The 20,705-nt window shown below is 38.6% G+C and overlaps 1 non-coding gene and 1 pseudogene across 1 annotated transcript; one reads left to right on the forward strand and one right to left on the reverse strand.

Moving 5' to 3' along the window:
- LOC140928612 (uncharacterized) overlaps nt 1-20,705 on the forward strand; it is a 61,183-nt pseudogene that overhangs the window by 13,191 nt on the left and 27,287 nt on the right.
- Nucleotides 10,814-10,886, reverse strand: Trnaf-aaa (transfer RNA phenylalanine (anticodon AAA)). Its single transcript has one exon. It is a non-coding gene; the product is annotated as a tRNA-Phe (tRNA).

The raw sequence follows: 20,705 nt of genomic DNA on the forward strand, positions 1-20,705 counted from the left end.
GTCAATACTATCAATGCTAAAGTCATTGCTTAGTGCCTTCATCCATACACAAAATCAGCTTCAGTCTGTAGAATTTTTTAAGAAGATACCAAGTGAAACAAATTTCATCAGAGAGCAATTTTTAGGTGATTTTTGTAGACATAGTATTAAAACTTGCAAAAAGTATCCCAGCCATCCGTAGCAACAGACGACAGGAAACATTCTCGATGCCTAAATATAGTCTTAAATAATAAAACTAAACCATTGTTTTTGGACTTCAATTGGTGCGAAGACGCGTTTTAGCTTTTTAAAAAGATATTATAACATAGCGCGCGTGCTTGCCCTATATAAGTCCTATTGAGCCGCTATGAACAAAATCTTTATTTACGCACGCCCGTGCGTAAATAAGATGACGTGAGCATTTCTTTTTACTTGGCTGCAAAGTTGTCGTCTTTTAAGCTGCACTTCACTTTTCCTTCTCTTTAAAATATGGAAGAAACCAGCGAAGAACTGCCCAATTTTTCTATCGGCATTGACCTTTTAGATCCTGATCCAACAAGCAGCAAAAATAAAGCCGAATTAAAAAAAACTCGCAAGTTGCGCGTTTCGCAAATTTGTCGGAAGACCAGCTGCAGCAAATTTTGGCCAAAAGACATTCACTGGGAACAGAACAGACACCAACTGGTCATCAACAACATTTAAGGGTAAAATTTCCGTTTTTATTGTTGTTTTTAACTTTGTTACGCACTTTTTTTTATCTCCGAACAATCCGACTGAAGCAGGAAAATTTCTCTCGCAATAACAACGCAAATTACACAACAAGACATAAATTTATTACTCACAAAAACAACTGCTGCCAGGTCTTCTCAAGAAGCCGTAATGACCAGCCAATGCTCGTAAATGAATATAAGTTTAAAGAAGGATCATCCAGCCGTCTTCGCTAAAAACATGTTTTCTGGATTTCGCTGAGCAAAACGTAAACATCTTTTCAGCAAATCCAAACCATACTCCACGACTTCTTACGAACATGTTAGTATTTTAACTTTAGGTAAACTTTGAGACTCTTTTACCTTTGTTTCTGCTTAGTTTCCATTTATCGTTAACGAATAAAGAAGCAAATTTTCTTTCTCAGTTTTACAGAAAGAACATTTTCATTCAAACCAGACGATTGTGGCGTGTTCGTAATCAGCCAATAGAACCGTTTGTTATTGTGTAGCGCGTTACGAGAATTTTGCAGTTAATCAAAAAGCAAGCATTTTTGCGAGCTATGTTATAAAAGAATTTGCTCATGCTTCTAGCTGTGCGTATATCGAGTTATGGATGCACTTGGGAAGTTTGGAGAGCACTCAAGAAGCTAGAGTTGCACTCGGCTATCGCCTCGTGCAACTCTTACGCATCTTTCGTGCTCTCCAAACTTCCCGCGTGCATCCATAACTCGATATACGCACGCAAAGCATGAACAAATTCTTAAGTAACAGCGTGTAAGTCCCTTTAAATTCATAACGGGCTAATACGATTCAAAATACAACGTAGACTCAGCTCCGGCTGGTTGCAAATTTTTAATTTTCACTTGGTTAACTTGTAAAACTTTGCATAGCAATTTGTGACAACACGACCGTATTTTGACCGTATTTTGTGTAACTGCTAGGAAGAGTGGAATTACTATAGATAGTCTATAGAATCGAAAAGTCTGAAAAGCAGTTTTGTTTCTGCAATACGATCGATCTTCATGAAAGAACAACGGCCCTCTATCTGGAAAGTCCCCGGACAACCCTTGAGCGTTGGCCTATATGCAGTGATATTTTTTCTTTTTGCTTGTTCAATTAAGGCGGACTGGAATTCGACAGCTAAACACATCAAGTTGGGATTCCGTGCAGATATCAAGATTCCTGTGAATGGCGATATCTACCGTGATGGAATCAGAGCTCCTAACAGTGAACTGTTTTTGTTTGGTGTGTTGGAGTATGATTTTCTACAACAAATAGTTTCAGGAAAACTGGGCATGCGTGGAATATGGAGAAAAGCCTTCTTCATACCCTTCCTTGGCATTGGAAACATTTTCCTCGGGTAAGAAACACAATGTTGATTATTATCTCTTGAGATTTCTGATATAAGTATGATAAAGTGTAGCCCCATCGCACAAGCCTTGCGTACTAGAAATTTTTTTTGGAGCGTGAAAAAACCGACCAACTGTTCATAAAGAGTAGGGGACCTAATCCCTGGTGTGGCGGTCTTTTCCAATTTACCACTCACAATAGGGGGCATTCATAACTCATTACTTCTAGACTGCGCTTAAAACAGTTTGGCAAAAGGGTACAAGTCCAGGGCCCGGTTCCTTGAAAGATAGTTAAGTTAAGGTGTTTCGATATAGTTTTTCAGGGGCCATACCGATATTTTTCAATCGATTTAAAAGTGATTTTATCCTTGTCTGATCGCTATAAATGTTTTACCAATGATTGACTATAGATTGAAATTTGTCAAAATGTAGGTTTTAGTAAAACCGATATTACTATGACAACAATAAACAAGACTGTTTGAAATTGATAAACGCCTACTTTTACGCGATCTAGACCAGCTACTGAAAATCCAACACTAGGAACTTTTAAAAAGTTTGGTGTGTAGCAAAAAACCTCCGTAAGAAGTAAAAAATTCTGTATGTTTGAACTCGACTAAAACGAAAATATATTTCAAACCTAAAATTTCCAATAGCCGTGATAGGTTATTTAATAAAAAATTTGTAAATGATTCAAATTATTCTTAAGTGGCGTCAGAATGCTGCTTAATATCTTATTTTGATGCTAGGGAATTTTGGTGTATTTTCGTTCTTGCGATCTTAAAACTAACCCGTTTTCTCAACACCTGTACATGTCTAAGTGCAACTTCATTCACAATTTGGACTTTTAGCGCTTCTTTGTACTCTCTGAAACGACTCGAATTTTTAAAAATCTCTTCACATAATCTTCATAATGTATATAATTATGTCTGAAACTTTCATTAAGGTGTCTCGACTGGATTTTTTGGTGGGGATACCTCCTAAGTTTGACCATTAACTACGTCGCCATGAGTAAAGATATAGAAAAAAGATTACCACAACTGTATTTTATAAAAATGAAAATTTCTTATGATCTGGGTTTTATTGCAATCGGAGTCGCCATGGCAACGTAACGACGCCATTACGTTTTTTATTTATCTTTGTGTTTCTCTGTACCAAGAGTTTTTTTAAGAAATCGCTTAAGGGAGTTTGTACCTTCCATAATTGCCTCAATCGTCTATAAATATATCCTGCAAGTTTTAAGAACATTGAAAACAGAGAAGTCTTTCAAACAGGGCCTCAAATATAACCAATTTTCCCCCCAGATTTTGTGTTTACAAGTGAGCGTCCTCATTATTCACTGGTATTGTTTCCACGTTTCATATGCACGTGCCCATTTAGCAAAAAGATAGAATTTGCATCAAAAAGGGCCCTCGGTTAAATCTCCCGAATATGCTAATAACCGGGTAAAGAAATTAGTGATATTTTATAACATCACAGCAACTCTTTGTAAGAGTTTCTGTGACGTTATAACCCGAGTAAGATAACTATTAAAGTATTGCATCCTACACGATGAGCCGTGATGTTCGTGATGCTTTCTGTGACACAAGCCAATTATTAGCATATTCCGGAATTTCTTCCGAAAGTAATCGAGAGTTCTTTTTGATGCAAATTTATTTCTTTTTGCTAAATGTGCACGTGCATATGAAACTTGGAAACAATACCAGTGAATAATGAGGACGCTCACTTGTAAACACAAAACCTGGGGGGGAAATTTGTTATATTTGAGGCCCTATTTAAAAGCCTTCCCTGTTTTCAATGTTCTTGAAAGTTGCAGGGTATATTTATTGGCAATTGATCTCGGGATTGTCAAATTTATAAAAAAAATTATCGAGCGCTTTTTGAAAAATGCGAAAATTGTACGCATGGGCCAAATTACGTGCAAAAACTGTAACAAAAGCAGCTGAATGCAAGTTACTAAAATTCTTCTTACTCGCGATCTCCCAGAGCAATTCCCCTCTTTTCTTGTACGCAGTTTTCAATGGAATCAAACCACTATGAGATGAAGCCGTGTTTCCAAAGCTTATCATTTTCTTTAAAAAAATAGCCAATAATTGTGTGGATAGCATGCTGTTTCACTGTTTTTATGATGCTTAAAACTTTGTTTCAAAATATCTCGAAAACGCTCTCATAGAATTTGTTTAAACGTTGCCATAATTGAGGCAATTATGGCAGGTACAAACTCCCTTAAGCGATTTCTTAAAAAAAAACTCTTGGTACAGAGAAACACAAAGATAAATAAAAAGCGTAATGGCGTCGTTACGTTGCTATGGCGTTTCCGATTGCAATAAAACCCAGATCATAAGAAATTTTCATCTTTATATAATACAGTTGTGGTAATCTCTTTGCCATATCTTTACTTGTGGCGACGTAGTTAATGCTCAAACTTGGGAGGTATCCCCTCAAAAAAATCCAGTCGAGCCACCTTAAGATTGATTCACTGCAACACCTTGAAATTTCAAGACATACCTATCCTACCTACCGGTCAAAAATCCGCGCTACAACATTCACTGTTTTGACGTTGTAAAAATTCTTAACAGATAGTGTTTTTTTGAAAGGTTAACGTACAAGGTTGGAGCGCCGATACCCATAACTGGAGTGCAGTTTGGAATGAGAATAGAATTCGGATATAATTGTCTTACAGCAGCGGATTTTAACGATCAGGTAAGGATGAGATAATCGTAAGGAAACGGATAACCATAACTTTGAAAACAGAAGATCACCATCACATTTGTATCATTTCGCAACGATAACTTTGTTTATATTCATACATAAAAACAATTCATTGTTACCTATAACTTCCCTTTACAAGTAACTGCGTTTCGCATTTTTACTCATAGCTCCTAAATAACCACCTTGTTCTTAGATAAGCATCTTTGCATTTAAATGGTTATAGTTCACGCGCTATTTTAAGAAAGTCACCCTTGCTCTTAAATAGCCATGCTTACTCTTTTATTAGTGACGACATTTGCCTTAAATACCACCTCTTCAATGTGATTTTTCGCATTGGCAGAGAGAAAGATAAAACAAGTAGTATGCGCGTAGTTCTTAATGGCTTTGAGAAAAGGAAAAATTTCAATGACAAAAATCGCATTTACTATTCGTCTTATCTTACTCTTAAAAAATTATAAAAGAGCTATTTATGGATGCCATCTTTGAGCATGGATCTTCGCGTTATTTCATCAGTAGGTTGGTGTTTGAGCTGTTACTTTTGCGCTGTGAACAGTGAAATATTCTGAATTCTTGCGTTAGGGTCATTGTTTTGGTGGCAGTGGTTATTTTGGTATAGGAGCACCTCAGTTCTTCTACGTTGACATCACCGCACTTACTCTTGGGAAGATCTTCAGACTGCTAGGAGCAAAATTCCAGCTTCCGGAACCTATAGCAAAGACGGGATTCCCAGAAGGCGCTTCGGTAAGTACCTTCACTTGATTATTTCGTTCATTTCTTTAGATATTCAAACACAGCGAAGTAGGTCGAAAGAAACACCACAGGTACCCGAAGCTCGAAACTTGCGTCACAGAATTTGCATGGATTATTTCTGTAGCCTACAAATGTGAAAGGATTTTAAAAAATTCAGCTAACCTCACTTTTGTTGCGTATTCCTTTTTTCCTGTGTGGTTTCCGAGCCGATCTAGGGCCATTGGTAATGGTTTTATTGGAACCGGTTTTTGGAAACAATTATATAGAGTACAAATCGGTTCGAATAAAACAAAACCCATTAAATGGAAATAAATCAGCGAGGCAACCACACAGGGAAGAATAAGGACACCAGTTAAGTAAAGTTGCCGACTTTATTCAAATCCCTTTACATTCGTGGGTAACAGAAATGCACATAACTCGGACTTCGGTTGGTTTTCACTAGTGCGCACAGTTATTTGTACGGAATTCCCTTATGACTTCATGTTTGCTAGAATAGACCTTTTTACCGATACGGCGGCCATATTGAATAAGGTAGATTTAAGGAGTATTATGGGATGTCCAGGGGGGGGCATGAGTACATTCCGTTAAGTATTTACGAGCGCCTGTTGAAGATTGTAATGGGAAAAAAGATCGTTGTGCCGTGTTAGGATGTAATAATGATCGCCTTCTTCCTGAGAAATATACAGAGAAAGACCATATTTCTAATACTAAGCGAGTACAACGGATAGTGCTCATGCTCCCTGGGCATCCCATAATACTCCTTAAATGAAATTAATTCAATATACGGGCCGCTGTATCAATAAAAAGGTCTATTGCTTGCGTTTCGGTGAGGATTAGGGATGGCTGACATTTCGTGATGTCTGTCATAAGGGTATGAATCTTTCTGCATTTTTGGACATAACTCAAGTTTTGAACATTTAGAAACGTTATAACAAATTTGGTTGTTTTAGGTTTCGTACGCTACAGATGCCATCGATCTTCGTATCGCGGGTGGGCCGTACATTCTGAAGGGATTTACCATGAAAGGAAGACTCAACATATTCGGATGGTCAATATTTGCGCATCTTAAATTGTCGGATGAGGTGAGATAACTTAAGGTGTTTCGATACAGTTTTTCAGAGGCCATACCGATATTTTTTAATCGCCTTAAAAAGTGTTTTTTCCTTGTCCGATCGCTGTAAAATTTTTTCTAGTAATTGGCTATGGATTGAAATTTGTGAAAATGTAGTTTTAAGTAAAATCGATATTACCATGACAACGATAAACAAAAAACTTCGAAATTGATAAAAGCCGAATGTTGTGTGATCTAGACCAACTACTGAAAATCCAAGACTAGAAACTTAAAGTTTGGTGTTTAGCAAACAATCTGCGTAAGAAGTAAATAATTCTGTATCTTTGAATTCGACTAAAACGAAAATATGGTTCAAACCTTAAATTTTCAACAGCCGTGATAGGTTATTTAATAAAAACGTTATAAATGGCTCAAATTATTCTTAAGTAGCGTTAGAATGCTGGTTAATGTCATATTTTGATGCTAGGAAATTTTGGTGGATTTTCGTTCTTACGATCTTAAAAACTAGCCAGTTTTCTCACCACCTGTCTAAGTGCAACTTCATTCAAAATTTGGACTTTAAGCGCTTCTTTGTATATCTCTGAAACGACTCGAAGGAATTTTTTAAAAATCTCTTCACATAATCTTCATAATGTATGTAATAAGGTCTGAAACGTTCATTGAGGTTTATTCACTGCAACATCTTAAAATTTCAAGAAAAAACTATCCTAGGAACCTGTCAAAAATCGGCGCTACAACATTCACTGCTTTGACGTTATGTTAATTTTTCCAAAATAATGCGCACTATAATCAATCATTGGTGAAAATTTTATGCAATGAGACAAGGATAAAATCACTTTTAAAGCATTGAAAAATATCGGTATGGCCCCTGAAAAACTATATCGAAACACCTTTGACTCTGAAGATGACTACCCCACAGGTAGTCGAAACGTCAGTCACTGTCAACAGCAACAGTCCTATTCTGGACTTCTTTCACCCGGACGGTCAAACTCAACCTACTTTTGAAATGACTCCTGGGTTCAAATCTTTCACAGTTAAGACTTTATCTTCATGAGTTTTGTCAGAATTGTGTTATTTTATTCGTCTTTGTGTATAAGCTATTCTATGACTCGTTTTAACAAAGCGTCATTTTTTTTCTTTTTTATTCCAATACTAACAATAAGCAAGTAAATCGTAAAAAAAAAAAAATTAAAAAAAATAAAATCGTAATGAATACTTCGCTGGTGGTATGTTTATAAACTGTTCTTGCTAGTTTACAGTCACTCCACCGAAATAAGAGATCAGGAATAAAAGACCTGACTGGTGCAAACACAGGGCTCGGGTAGCGGGATGGGCTGGAAGGGGCAGGCTCTTCCCACTTTTTGAAAATGAATAAATAAATAAATTTAAGTGCAGTGGAACGTCGATATAACTAACGGCTAAGGGACTGGCAAAATATTTTCGTTATAACGAGGTTCTTTTCTATATATTTTACTATTTCTGGGGTTAAAAAAGTTCGTTATATCGAGAACCTCGTTATATCAAGGTTTCACTGTAATGTACATTTTCATATTAAAAGTATTTTTGCTGGAATAATCTCAGTAAACAAAAAAAAAAAAGGAAAGAGAGAAAAAAAATAAGAGAGAACGGACAAATTTGCCCCCCCTCCTCCCTACTTCAAAAGAGATGGTCACCAGCCTCCACACCCTAAAAACTGCTCCGACAACAAATGCCGTTTCAACTGCCGATGAGACGATTCTAAAACTCTCCTCTTTGACAAAAAACCTTAGTATTACTTGCTTCTGATTCACCTACTTCCAATTAGTTTCTGTCTCGCCATCAAGCCTTTATTATCCTTAGAGGCCTTCACACAAAAAGATAAAAGACGAAAAGTTTAATTCAAGTTTAATTTAAGTTCTATTTAATTCAGTTGCTGGATGCTTAAGCAAACGAAGAAATTTGGACTGGCTGCTCCATCACTTCCCCCAATCAAAAGTTTTCCGAGGACGCTTAGCACACTGCAGAATATAGTTTTGCGAACTTACTTGTTTCTTTTTGTCATGAGGTGGAATGTAGAACACATAATCTTTCACAGACGTAACATAACATGGCATACGGAGTGCGTGTTCCAGAAGTATGTGTTGCTGGGTTCTCGCTTTGACAATTATTAGTTACCTTTTATCTGATAGATTAAGCAATGTTAGGGCTGGTTTTAAGTTCGAGCGTCATACTCATGACGATGTAAGTGTTTTTTGGACTCCGCAATTTAACAAAAAGCTTTTGCTTCTGCCCATTTTTCTTGCGATTGGGTCGCCTGTGTATTTTAGTCCTTCGATGCCCCTTAACAACAAAAACATTTAGTTCTTTTGGTTAATTGCTGTGAAGTAAAATTTAGTTAAACAAATTAAAGAAATGCTATGTGACGTTTTCTCAGAGATGTCCGATCGCCGGGACAGTAGTGCATCGTGTTAAAGGTGATTCCATATAAATGTTTTGATCATCTGAAAAGATTTTAAGACGACTATTACATGGAGTTTACCTATTCAACTTGCTCTTAGGACCTTCAAAACCAGGATATATCAGTTGAGAGTTTTACTTTGCAGGCAATCTTTGTGGACCTCAAACCTGATCCAATCAATATCTTGGGCCTTGCTGTTATCGCCCGTAGTCCGAGTCAGTTGGATTTGGGACCTTGGTTTTATATGGATGCCAGAAAGACTCCACTCTACTACGAGGTAACGTACCATCCCTTCCCTTTACGCATTACCAGGACAGTCCCCTACCTAAAAGTTCAATGTAACGAGTGAAAGACGTTCGAAATGACACGTATAAATAAATAACAGGTGTGACAGTCTCTGTTAAACTATACATGATGGTACAGCTTGCTGCGTGCTGCGACAGTATCTTTTTCTTAATTATTTGCAAGCTAACTGAAGGACTGAAATTTAAATACTTAATTTTCTCTCGGCTCTCCTTACGAAACAAATCATTCATATGGAACATTACATGGTTAAGAATCCTAACTGGTGGGAGGCGAACCAGTTGGCTATTTCACAAGCGTGGCTATGGATATATGAACACGAGACTGCCTAGAACAAATCCAGCTTGGGGTCAGGGGAAGGGACTTGAAATCGGAGCCTCCAGATTACAAGTCCCTCGGCCACGCTTCCTCCAGTTTTTGCTTAAATATATTGTTGTGGATTATTCCTTTTTTTATAGGCATATATAGAGGGGTACACCAAACTACTGGGAATCTCAACGTACGTCCGCTTGAACCTGACCATGAGCCACATAGAACTGTTGATTCAAGGAAACTTCTTAAACCTCATCAAAGCTGAACTGTATCTGACAGCTGGTTACAGCTTAACAGGGTTCAGTGCTAACTTCTATGTCAGAGTAACCGTGGACCTCAGCGGTATCAACAAAGTAAGAAAATCACTTAAAATTTCATGTTTGCAGTCAAAATGGAAAAAAATCACTCTTCTTTCTTCCCCCCAAGAGGAGGATGTTTGTTTGTTTTTTGGCGTAATTGCTCTAATTTATAATTTGCACAAAGCATATAAATTATATCACAGGATATATTAATTATTTTCCTGAAGATGTTTGGCCAAATAGGTTTAAATCAAATTTTTTCCTCGTTTATTTTTAACCCACTTCCAGATGTCCCGATAACCTAATGGAACACTCTATCTAGTATTAGATATATAACATGAAGCTCAAAACAGTCATTTCTATCAATAGGCAAGTTTCGTATTCCTGGGCGGTCTAGGGCGAGTGCTTGTTTTCGCGCGAAAGCGAGGCTAATGGGAGTAACTTCTTGGCAAGAAGACAAACAAACATGAGAAAACTGCTGCTGAGTTACCAGAAATTGAGGAAAATCTTAAAGGTTAATGTTTAGATGGGCTCCAAACATACTTATAGGCTTAAGAAATCATTGCTACGTACAGCAAAAGGAAGACCAGCTCTTCGTCACCGAGAAAAACAACGAGCGAAACCAGGAATTTTCCGGAAGAGTGGGTTGGTGAGCGAGTTCAATAAAAATGCGGAGATGGTCTCAAAATCGTCAAAACGTGGTAAAACCCTGAAGCCATTTTAATGTCCATTTTCAGTGATCGTTATAACTTCTTTAAGTAAGCGTTCATTGAAGTGTGGTAGTTATCGAAAAATGCAATTAAGTAAAACAATTACTTTTCAATGAGAATGAAGAAATGATCGTCGCAGTGAACGCAATTTATGCAATTGCGTAAAGAAGCCTGAAAAAAGATTCAGGACTTAAACGGGGCTTGAACCCGTGACCTCGCGATTTTTGGTGCGATGCTCTACCAACTGAGCTATGAAGTCACGGACGTTGGGAGCAGGTCATGATCAATTGTGGTTTGATATGTTCCCGTGAAAGAACTGAGTGTTAATGATATATGAAATAAATCATATATGAACTGCGGAAATGAAATGAGAATGAAGAAAAAAAAAATCAGGACTTGAAGTCCCGAATTTTTTTTCAGGCTTCTTTACGAATTGCACAAATTGCGTTCACTGCGACGATCATTTCTCAGCTGACTTAGCTCAGTTGGTAGAGCATCGCACCGGTAATCGAAAGGTCACGGGTTCAAACCCCGTTGAAGTCCTGAATTTTTTGTTTTCAGGCTTCTTTACGCAATTGCATAAATTGCTTTCACTGCTACGATCATTTCTTCATTCTCTTTTCATTTCCGCAGTTCATATATGATTTATTTCATATATCATTAACAACTATTTTTCAGTTGACATTTTCTAACGGAGCGGATGAAAAATCTTGTGTTTTTGAAATAAACCGAACAAGCACGTTCGGTGGAAAAATAGGTTGCTTTAGCAGCAGAACGAGAACGTCATTCGACGACGGGAAAGCGCACGAAAAGGACGAAACTCGACTTCCGGTGCCCAATTTGCCGCTCTGCCATTGGTCAAGCCAGTTGTTTGATTTGCGCGCGCAGTCGTCAACTAACGTTCCTGTTCTGTTGCTAAATCAGCCTAATATCTATCACGACGGGGCTGAAGTTCTGCATAGATTCCTTGCACTGCAAGGAAGTTAAATCGGAATGGACAAAGGCGATTTGAAAGGTATAAGTTTATTTACACATTTAGCTTACATTGCCTATAAAAACATTCAGCTACATGTAGAAAAACGATCGACGTATGCACATTTCACTCGATTAGAAGTTGAATACAGCCTTATTATACAGATGATAATACTAATCCATTTTACAGATATACACACGAGTAAAACAGGATAATAAGAAGTTTGAAAATAAAAGGGAATCGAATATTGACTTTTAAACATAAGGTTAACTTACCATTTTCAAGCTGAAGTTTACTTCTTCTTTTGGCTTCAGTCGTGGCTGTTTCCATGTCTCTGTTAGTTCGACCAGCTCTTTCCACAGTTTTGCTGTTTGAAACAGATATCCGTTCAAAGTACTGGTAAAGTTTGAGCCTTGAAATCTTATTATTTTCATGATTTGTATCGTTTTCCAACGACTCAGCCACAATTTGCCTATGTATGTTTTGTGTCTTTGCCAAGAAGTTGAGCCGCATTAGCCTGGCAATTATGCTCGTCCCAGGTCCGTTGGGGAATACGAAACTTGCCTATTGTAGCCGAACAATAAGGCTCCTATTTCTAAAGAAGCTACACAATCACCAGAACAAGTTCAGGTTTATTCATCAGGAACCAATAAAGTCAATAAACCATCATTCTGCTTTTTGCCACTCTACAATCTTAGGCTCTGGACGAGGCCGCCAAAGCTGTAAGAGCAGCTTTTGATGCTGCGGAAAAGAAACTCCGGGATGCAAGAAATGACGTCATTGCGAAAAAGGCTGAGTGTAAAAGAAAGATGTCTCTTAAGTGTGACAGGTGTAAAGACCTGAAATGTAAACAAGCCGAGCGAAATTGCAAGGGATTTTTGGACAAAGTGGGCAAATGGATTGGTGGCGTCGTCAATGCTGCAGGTAATAGAGAGCTTTAGATTCGAGGACGAGAACGACTACGAGGACGAGATTTCATTTAAAGTTTTTTCGCCTATTGTCAAAAAATATACACCCCGGAATTCTTCATTGTTTCTTTTTTTCACCAGATAAGTTAGAACAGTTATCGTTATTGAAGGAAGTTAAGACCTCTCCCGATTGCAAAATGCTAAAACTTCTAACATTTGATAACTTGTTCTAGCCACTACGACACTCTCGCTAAAAGTCGTAGTGGAATGACAACGGCTACCACGTTTTCCCGCCAAAATGACGCTTGCTCACGCGCAAGCACTACTTACTATTGAGAAAATCTCGTACTCGTAGTCGTCCTCGTCTTAGAATCTAAAGCTCTCTAATTAATGTAGCGTCTTACTTCCGTACGTGTAGGTTGTTGCGTGATGCAAATTTGAGTTAACTTTGGATTTAAGCAAAAGTACGATCAATCAGTGCTAAAACCCACCCGAAGTCTAGAATTAATTCAAGATCTAGAATTTGATGCCCTTATCTCACGATATCTGACATTTACTATTAGCACAAAAATATGAATTCTTCAATGTTACACTAACGCGGACCATGCCAGCGCTCAGCACTCAAACGGTTTTATTGATTTTTATTTTGGGGTGTTAGAAATGAACATGAGATATATGAATAAATTTCATTCCATGGGAAGCGTGTGGCTATCTAGGGACTAATTCATCAAGAAGAATATGACCGTTGATAAAATTCTTGTCCTTTTTTTTTTCTTGCGTAATGTGCAGTATTAGAATTTTGCGTGGCACAATGTTATCTGGCATGTTTGTAATACGGTATTTTATTTTAGCTAACCTTAGAATGTATTTGTAGGAAAGTGGATCAAGAAGACTTTTAATAAGATCGGCAAAGCATTAGCTCCGGTAAGCTTACATTCTAAATTGATTTTCAAGAGTACAGACTCTCCCTGCAGTGGTAAAAACCAAACCATGCCCAAGGGCAGACCTAACGTCTTTAATGGTTGGGGTGTAGGGGTCGAAGCGCTTACTGAGGTGATAAAGGGCATCTTAGGCAAAAGAGGGCCGGGTTTCATGGACACCCAGGGAGAGGCATTTAGTTGGATAGCGACTCGGGAACTGGATTGCAGTTGATTGTTTTTTTGTTGCTTAAACACCACTGATTATAATTTTTAGGTTGGTAAAGCTATCAAGAAATTCTTTAAGGGATGGAGAAAGAGAAGAGAATTGCAAGACATGCGCGATGAAAACTTTGCTTTACACATTCGTCGACGTCGGTTTATTAGCAAAATTATTTGCGAAGGTCTTGTTGGAGGAGGCTGCAGTGGTCAGTATAAGTGAATTCACCACGTTCTTATGTCAAAGAATAAGATTCATAGTAACTGCAACTGGGCTGATTTCCTCTTTTTAGCAAAACGTCTACCTTCGTGTTGTTAAGAACTATTTGACTGAGACTAGTTTCTGCAAAACTGTATAATAAATAAGAATTCGATCTTGCTATATCAGTGCATATTCAAGAAGCCCTGCTTGGTTGAACTGAATTTTAAGCATGTTTTGAACATGTAAGTAGTGCAAACAGTGCCTAGCTTATGTATGTGAGCCTGAAATATTGTGCGCAGTCAAAGTATAACACTTGTGTTTGTTCTGCCTTGCCCTTCAGCCGTATCTCACCTTTGTGAAGGAACATGCAGAGCCGTGGAGTTTATCGGAAAGGGTCTGTGTAATGTTTTGGATGTGGCTATTGGTTTCCTTAAAGTAGTGGAGACCGCGACGCGCTGGGTTGGCAAGGCAATAAACTTTATCCTCACTGCTTTGTTTAGAATCCACAGGTAACTCTTATGGTTCCTAAATAATCGTTACCACCGCCTCGATCGATGAGTTATTTTTTTTCAGCCACCGTTCGCGTTCCATGTTTTACTGATGAAGGTCGTTATCTGTCTCTTTCTTTGTTTAAATTGATTATCTTTCTTGTGACTTGGCAATTCAGGGATGACAAAAAGTATTTATAGTTGGTGTGTAACTATGGTTAAAATGTCATGTAATTATCCTGCGATAAATATGAAATCATAGTCTCCCATGGGATTTGAATCTAACGGTACTTAAAACTTTTCCTTTTAAAGAAGGGATGAATTCGGAACAAGGACTTGAGTTCACTCCTGGGATCGACGTGAACTCGGGACAACTCGCACAGAAGGCTGTGCGCTGACCATCAGTGCCAATCCTTCTTCCTAAACATAACATCCCAGAATATCAGTTTCGAGAAACGAAACAATCCCCATGGCACTTCCCTGGGGCACTGCATGTGTCCTCAAGATTCAATAGCCTGGTACCAACTGTAACGTTTGTTTTGTTGCCCTACAGCATCAAATTCGAATTTGGTCTGGACGTTTACGCAAGCGGCGGCTTTAAAAACCTAATTTTCAATGCCGCTATTGACTTAACCATATTTGGAAAACGCCTCTATCTTGCCATTGGCTTCAACTTGAACGATCCTGTAGGCAGTATCAGGTTTGGGGCCGACAAATCTACAGAATGGTACAAAGATAAGATGAACAAAAAAGGCGCCACGAGTACTGCAGAGAACTACTATGACAATCCTAATCCATTCGCTGACTTTGAAATGTCAGGTACGCTCTTATCCTCTAAAGCGATGGTGTAATACAATGTTATATACTGATCCCTCAAGAAATAATTTTATTTTCTAAAGGTCTCGAGGGAAAAAGAATGGAAAGCTTATGACGATTCACTGATGAAAAGAAAAGGGTCTGAAAGACCACTTTAGACGTCCAACTTTAATGGAATTGGCTGTGATTACGCTAAGCCTACAACTCGAATCGGAGAGTGTAAATCATACCTGCGACAACTGTACGTCAGTTGCAGGTTTGCTTTGCACGATATAACTTGTGCAAACAGTGATCGACAGATGATAGTACACGAAAAAGTTGTATGACGTTACTTAGCCTGCGTCGCAGGTGTAAAAAGGGGAGGGGGAGGGGCGATAAAAGAGAAAGGGAAAAGGGACCATAAGTGGCGTCCCTTTTCCTTTCTCTTCAGTCCCCCTCCCTTTTCCTCTCCTTCCCCACCCGTTTTGACACCTGCCCTGCAGGCTATACGTTGTGACTTGATGCTAATTATTACTGATAACTTGAACCATTAACCACTTTTGTGTGTGGTTTCAAAACCTATAAGGTAACGAAAGTAGAAGCCTGCGAATACATTTGATCACAAGAACTAGAATTGGACGTATAGGTACGAAGAACAATGATAAGCTTTGAAGTGAAATTGCTGACATCGAAATTTTTTCGGCTCAGAATACTTCTTGATCGAGAATCAGCAGTCGGCAACTGATGACATACGAGGACCTTGCCTTTTTGTGGACTCCAAGACAGATGGTGCAAAGATTAGAGTAACAGGATGCAATGATACTGACGAGAGACAGAACTGGGCTTACACTTTGAAAGGACAAATTATGGTAAGACTGCCCTATTTAACATCACAAGCGAATACATACATGTAACATGGACGGTGACTAGCTGACGCCGCATTCCTGAATAAAGTCTTTCAAATGAATTTGGGCTCAGGGGCGTGAATTATTTAAAAAATAGCAAAGTATTAAATGCATAATCGTTCTTTTGAGTTTAATTAATAATCGACATGCCACGAACGTGGGTCGAAGAAAAAAGCCTGCGTCCTCGACGGGATTAGAACCTATGACTTCCGTAAACCCGGCGGATGCTGTATCCAATAAACTACAGAGACCCAGGAGGGGTAGCATGTTCCAGGCGTTCAGATAGTGGAGTGCACCACCTCTTTGCCAATTTTGCTTGTCGTCTCTCTGCGTCTTCCCCACAATCTGAACACCTGTAACTGGTTACAGGAGGACATGACCATTCATGGAGTTCATATGAGACACACGTTTTACATGGTGTGAGGTATAGCAAAGTTGTGAGCGCACGGTATGGTGATCAAGATGCTCGTAGTGGAGAAGTCTAATCGCCATATCGAGAAAATTTGTTTTTACCATGTCATCTTTTCTTGGACAGATCGCCTGAGCTTTTAAAAATGATTAAGACTTAATTTCCGTTAGGCTGGCCAGAAAAAGATAATAAAAAAACTTACTGTCCAGGTTAGGATGAAAATGTGAAAGGGATACGCAAAATGATTTTTACGTTATGAAATGCCTCATGTAAGAGGTTCTCATCACTTCTATTTATGGCATCCGGCGGGATATTGATGCTAGGAAGTGCGCTATTTTGTCCCATAGAATACTTGGTCAAAGCTTTGTATCGATACAAACGGAGCATCCAAGGGTTCACAGCTGATTCAAAGCAAGTGCGAACCGAGACAAGATGATCAGAATTTTGAGTGTGACCTGGCGGTTAGGTCGATCAAGCGAAGACGAGCCGATATGTGCTGGACTGTGGGTGAGTTGTACCATTGGAAGACACAATGTTGACACTACAATTTGTTTACCAAGAGGCTCTTACAGGAACACCCAACGTCATTTTCGGAAAATATCTGTTCGGAAGACGATTTGAGATCTAGAATTTTCGGAACATTTTTTGTAAAATTTCTTGCTTGCCTGCCTCTCCTACGATTTTCGAACATCTAAAAAATGGTATAACTGACCATTTTTAACGGATATTTACCCTAAAAAGGTCACCTAGAATTTTCGGGAGCCTTTTTTCTGGCTGACATTTTCGAAAAGATAAGTTTTGATCCCTATAATTTTCGATCACTAGACTTTCAGCTAGGAAATCCGAACAGATAAAAAATTTTTAGGGGATAAAAATACGCCTATATCTATCGTTTAAATATTAAAATACGTTTAACAATGCTATGTTTTAAGTGGTTTTGAACTATGTTCTCGTTGGGTGTCCCTGCTCTTAGAGCCTTAAAGAACCCGCTTGAAAGTGCTTAACCGTTCTAGATCGAATTGGAATTCGGAAGTGTTGGTTGTTGAGGCCAGGAAGAAAACCTTCCATTTTGGAGCGAAAAAGAGAGCTAAACCCAACGCCAACACCGTGGTCAGGCGAGACAAATTTGCGAATGCTAAGTAAAAACTCAAAGCTAAGGTTTTTACTTTACTTGGTGAGAGTTTAAGAAGTTACCAATACGCCGTTAATTCACTGAATTTTTTGAAAGTTTTCTTAAAAACGGTCTAAGTGTCTGAAAACACAGAAACTGGTGTCAGGACCACCGAGTTTTCAAGGAAAAGAGTTCAGTAATTTGAGAAAAAATAAAAATAAAGTTTCGCTGGTTAATTGTTTTAAAAATACTTACCCATTTTTCACTTACTGACCTGAAATACCAATCAATAATGAAAAAGACGTTATAAACGTTTGACTGCGTTGGCCATACATGCCCTAGATGCCGGAACTCGGCGTCTGCTATCACCACTGCGGTATCTCTGCAGAACTCATTTGCTAATAAAATCGTCAATTTTTTTCCCATTAGGTTCAACCAGCCTGGCTGGGCCGGGCTCTATGGTCCATCTTGGTTCTTTGAAATGCATCCATCCACAGGGGGGAGGAGACAGTGTGTCAGAGGGTGCCAAGTTGCTCATTCATAGTGGATGCAGCTTGAGCAGGTAACAGACACTACCCCACAGTTTCACTGAATCCTAATTAACCTTCTGGAGATTTGACTGATTTTCTGTTACTAGGCTAGAGTTTAAATTGGAGAATGGCAATTTGAAGCATACAAAGAGCGGAAAATGTGTGCGGCCAGCAGGAACAGTTGCTGATGGTGTTGCCCTTGGTTTGTACTCGTCATGTGGCGGCCATCAGTTTAGTTTCACAACTGGAGGATCATTGCAGCACGTGGGCAGCAAGAAATGCATCAATTCTAAATCAGGGGTAAGTAATATGGTGTATTGAGTTGAAATAGCCAGCTGAAGAGGAAAGAAACAGTTAATGGACGAGGCTGAATACAATATGAAGTATTATGTAGATCGAAGGGGAAGACATAATGCCTCCTCGAATCCAAAGGCTGAGGCAGATAACACCTCGGTGCACTGTGTTGGCCATTTACTTAGCAGTTTTGAAATACGAACGAATGTTTTTTTCTTAACTTATTTTTTGTGTTTTCTCTTACTGTCGGTGATTCGCCTGTTTCGTCCTCGCTAAAATTTTCTGTGCTCTGGTAGATACTGATACGCAAAAAATGTTTTATAATTGCTTTCTTTGGGGTTTCAAAAGTTTTACTTAAATCGAAAAATATATCCTCCAGTATCCATTAAAAGCCTAAAAGAATTGCCAATATTCAACGCTTGTTTTCTTTAGAGAATGATCCCGGCCAACAATGACGAAATAGTCCTGAGCAGCAAATGTGAAAATAGCGATAGCTCCATACAAAAGGAACATCTCTTATTCAGCTTTATACCAAGTAAGTTTACTGACATTTATAACATTTCAGGGTGGTATGTCAATAACTGTTGATTCAACATGCTCCACATTGCTTGTAAAGCTTTATACGGAGATATATTAAGGCCGTATATTTTGAGTTGAAATACCTCCTCAGTATAATTGGGCGGGATAGGTGCCTTCAATCATTTCACAGAAGACTAGACTGGGCCTTTTAGTCTACGAATTGCCGAACACGAGGAGCATATGCTGTTGATGAAGGTGGTGTGACATTCAATAAATTTGCTTAGAGTTCGGAATCCGTTATTTTTTGATACTGTTCATCATGGTTTGAGAGACATACCAAGGCGATCTCTCCACTTATCTGTACAAATGGCTGCCAAAGGCGTAGTGCTGGCGGAACTCTGCATGAGGGTGGATGAAACCATTCATTACAATACCGTATTTATTCGATTAAAGGCCGCAGCGTTAATATTTTTAACTTTTCCGATGCGGCGTTTATTTCAGAATCACATTTCTTAAATCATTGACCACAATTTCGATAGGTCATGTACATATTATGTACCAAGGAAAGATATTTTAAAGTTCCACGCTTCTTTGCTGAGATAGAATCGCAGTTGACTGAATGGTGTAGATTACCAAGCTGTACCAAGTTTTTTTCTCACGTTCCTCGACAAAACGCCGCACTCCACTGATTGGATACGGCGTTTTGCCACCATCTGTGGCATTTAATAGACGGCGGCGTTTAATCGAGTAAATACGGCATGTATTTTAAATTCACAACCGCCCCTCTCTACCCAACAGGCGATCCATATGTCAAACTGGACAAGTGCGGATATTTTGACCAAGCAAGGCTGGATCAGCGGTTTGAGGTGGTGGATGAGGAAATTGTGAGCATTTGTAGCAAGTTTGCCAGAAGTAAGTTGCATGTATTTTTAACGCAACAAGACCTTACGGGGTCAAGAGCGCGATTTCTTAATTCGCCAATAACGTGCTTTTTTCGCGTGAATCACTTCGGCGAAAGTTCACTATTAGCATACTTTGCTTAAGGAGAACCTAAAAGCCGCGCACATTCGCAGATTAGCTAAAATATATTTAATCATAATTCAGTACGAAGGACAATTTTACAAACATAAACACAGCCAACTGTCCATACAAACAAGACGAATATTTGTATTCTTTTCAGATCTTGCCTTCAAGAAGAAAACGGAACAATCAAGTACTGATTACAATGGTTTCAGTAGCAGAGCTGTCGATGAAAACTATTCAATCTACTATAGTCATAAGACGTGCACGCATACTAAGAAAGAAATGAACCCATGGTGGAGGGTTGATCTGGGCAGAGAATACATTGTAACAGGTGTGTGCAGTAACTTGAAAGGATTGCCTGTGCCATCTTAAATTGCAAGCTTTCTCTTAATTTTTTTTTTTCAAGTAAACTGTAAAGTTTGCAGAGAGGTACAAGAAAGACGGGAGTAAACAGAGAGTGTCTCTAGCCCACTGTATTTTAAGTTCCACTGTATTTAAAAAATATATCCTTTGCCTTTTTGTGACTTTATCCAGAGAATATTAATATTAAATCTAACATGACCAAAAGCCTGGTTTTCAAAGGTTTCCATCGGCCTTTTAATACCAACGACCAACGATCTTTTACAAACTGAAAGGGAATAGGTAGCTGCGAGCAGTTAAAGCCGTGTGACGTGCTTTTTGTTTCTGACTAAGGAACGAGAGTGGTTGCTGTTAAACTTAGTCAAGTACAATCTAGATGTCTAATAGTCTGCAAAAAATCCGCGAAATGTTCTCCTTCTTGAACA

The sequence above is a fragment of the Porites lutea genome, chromosome 2, assembly GCF_958299795.1.
Source record: "Porites lutea chromosome 2, jaPorLute2.1, whole genome shotgun sequence".
Classification (NCBI taxonomy): Eukaryota; Metazoa; Cnidaria; class Anthozoa; order Scleractinia; family Poritidae; genus Porites; species Porites lutea.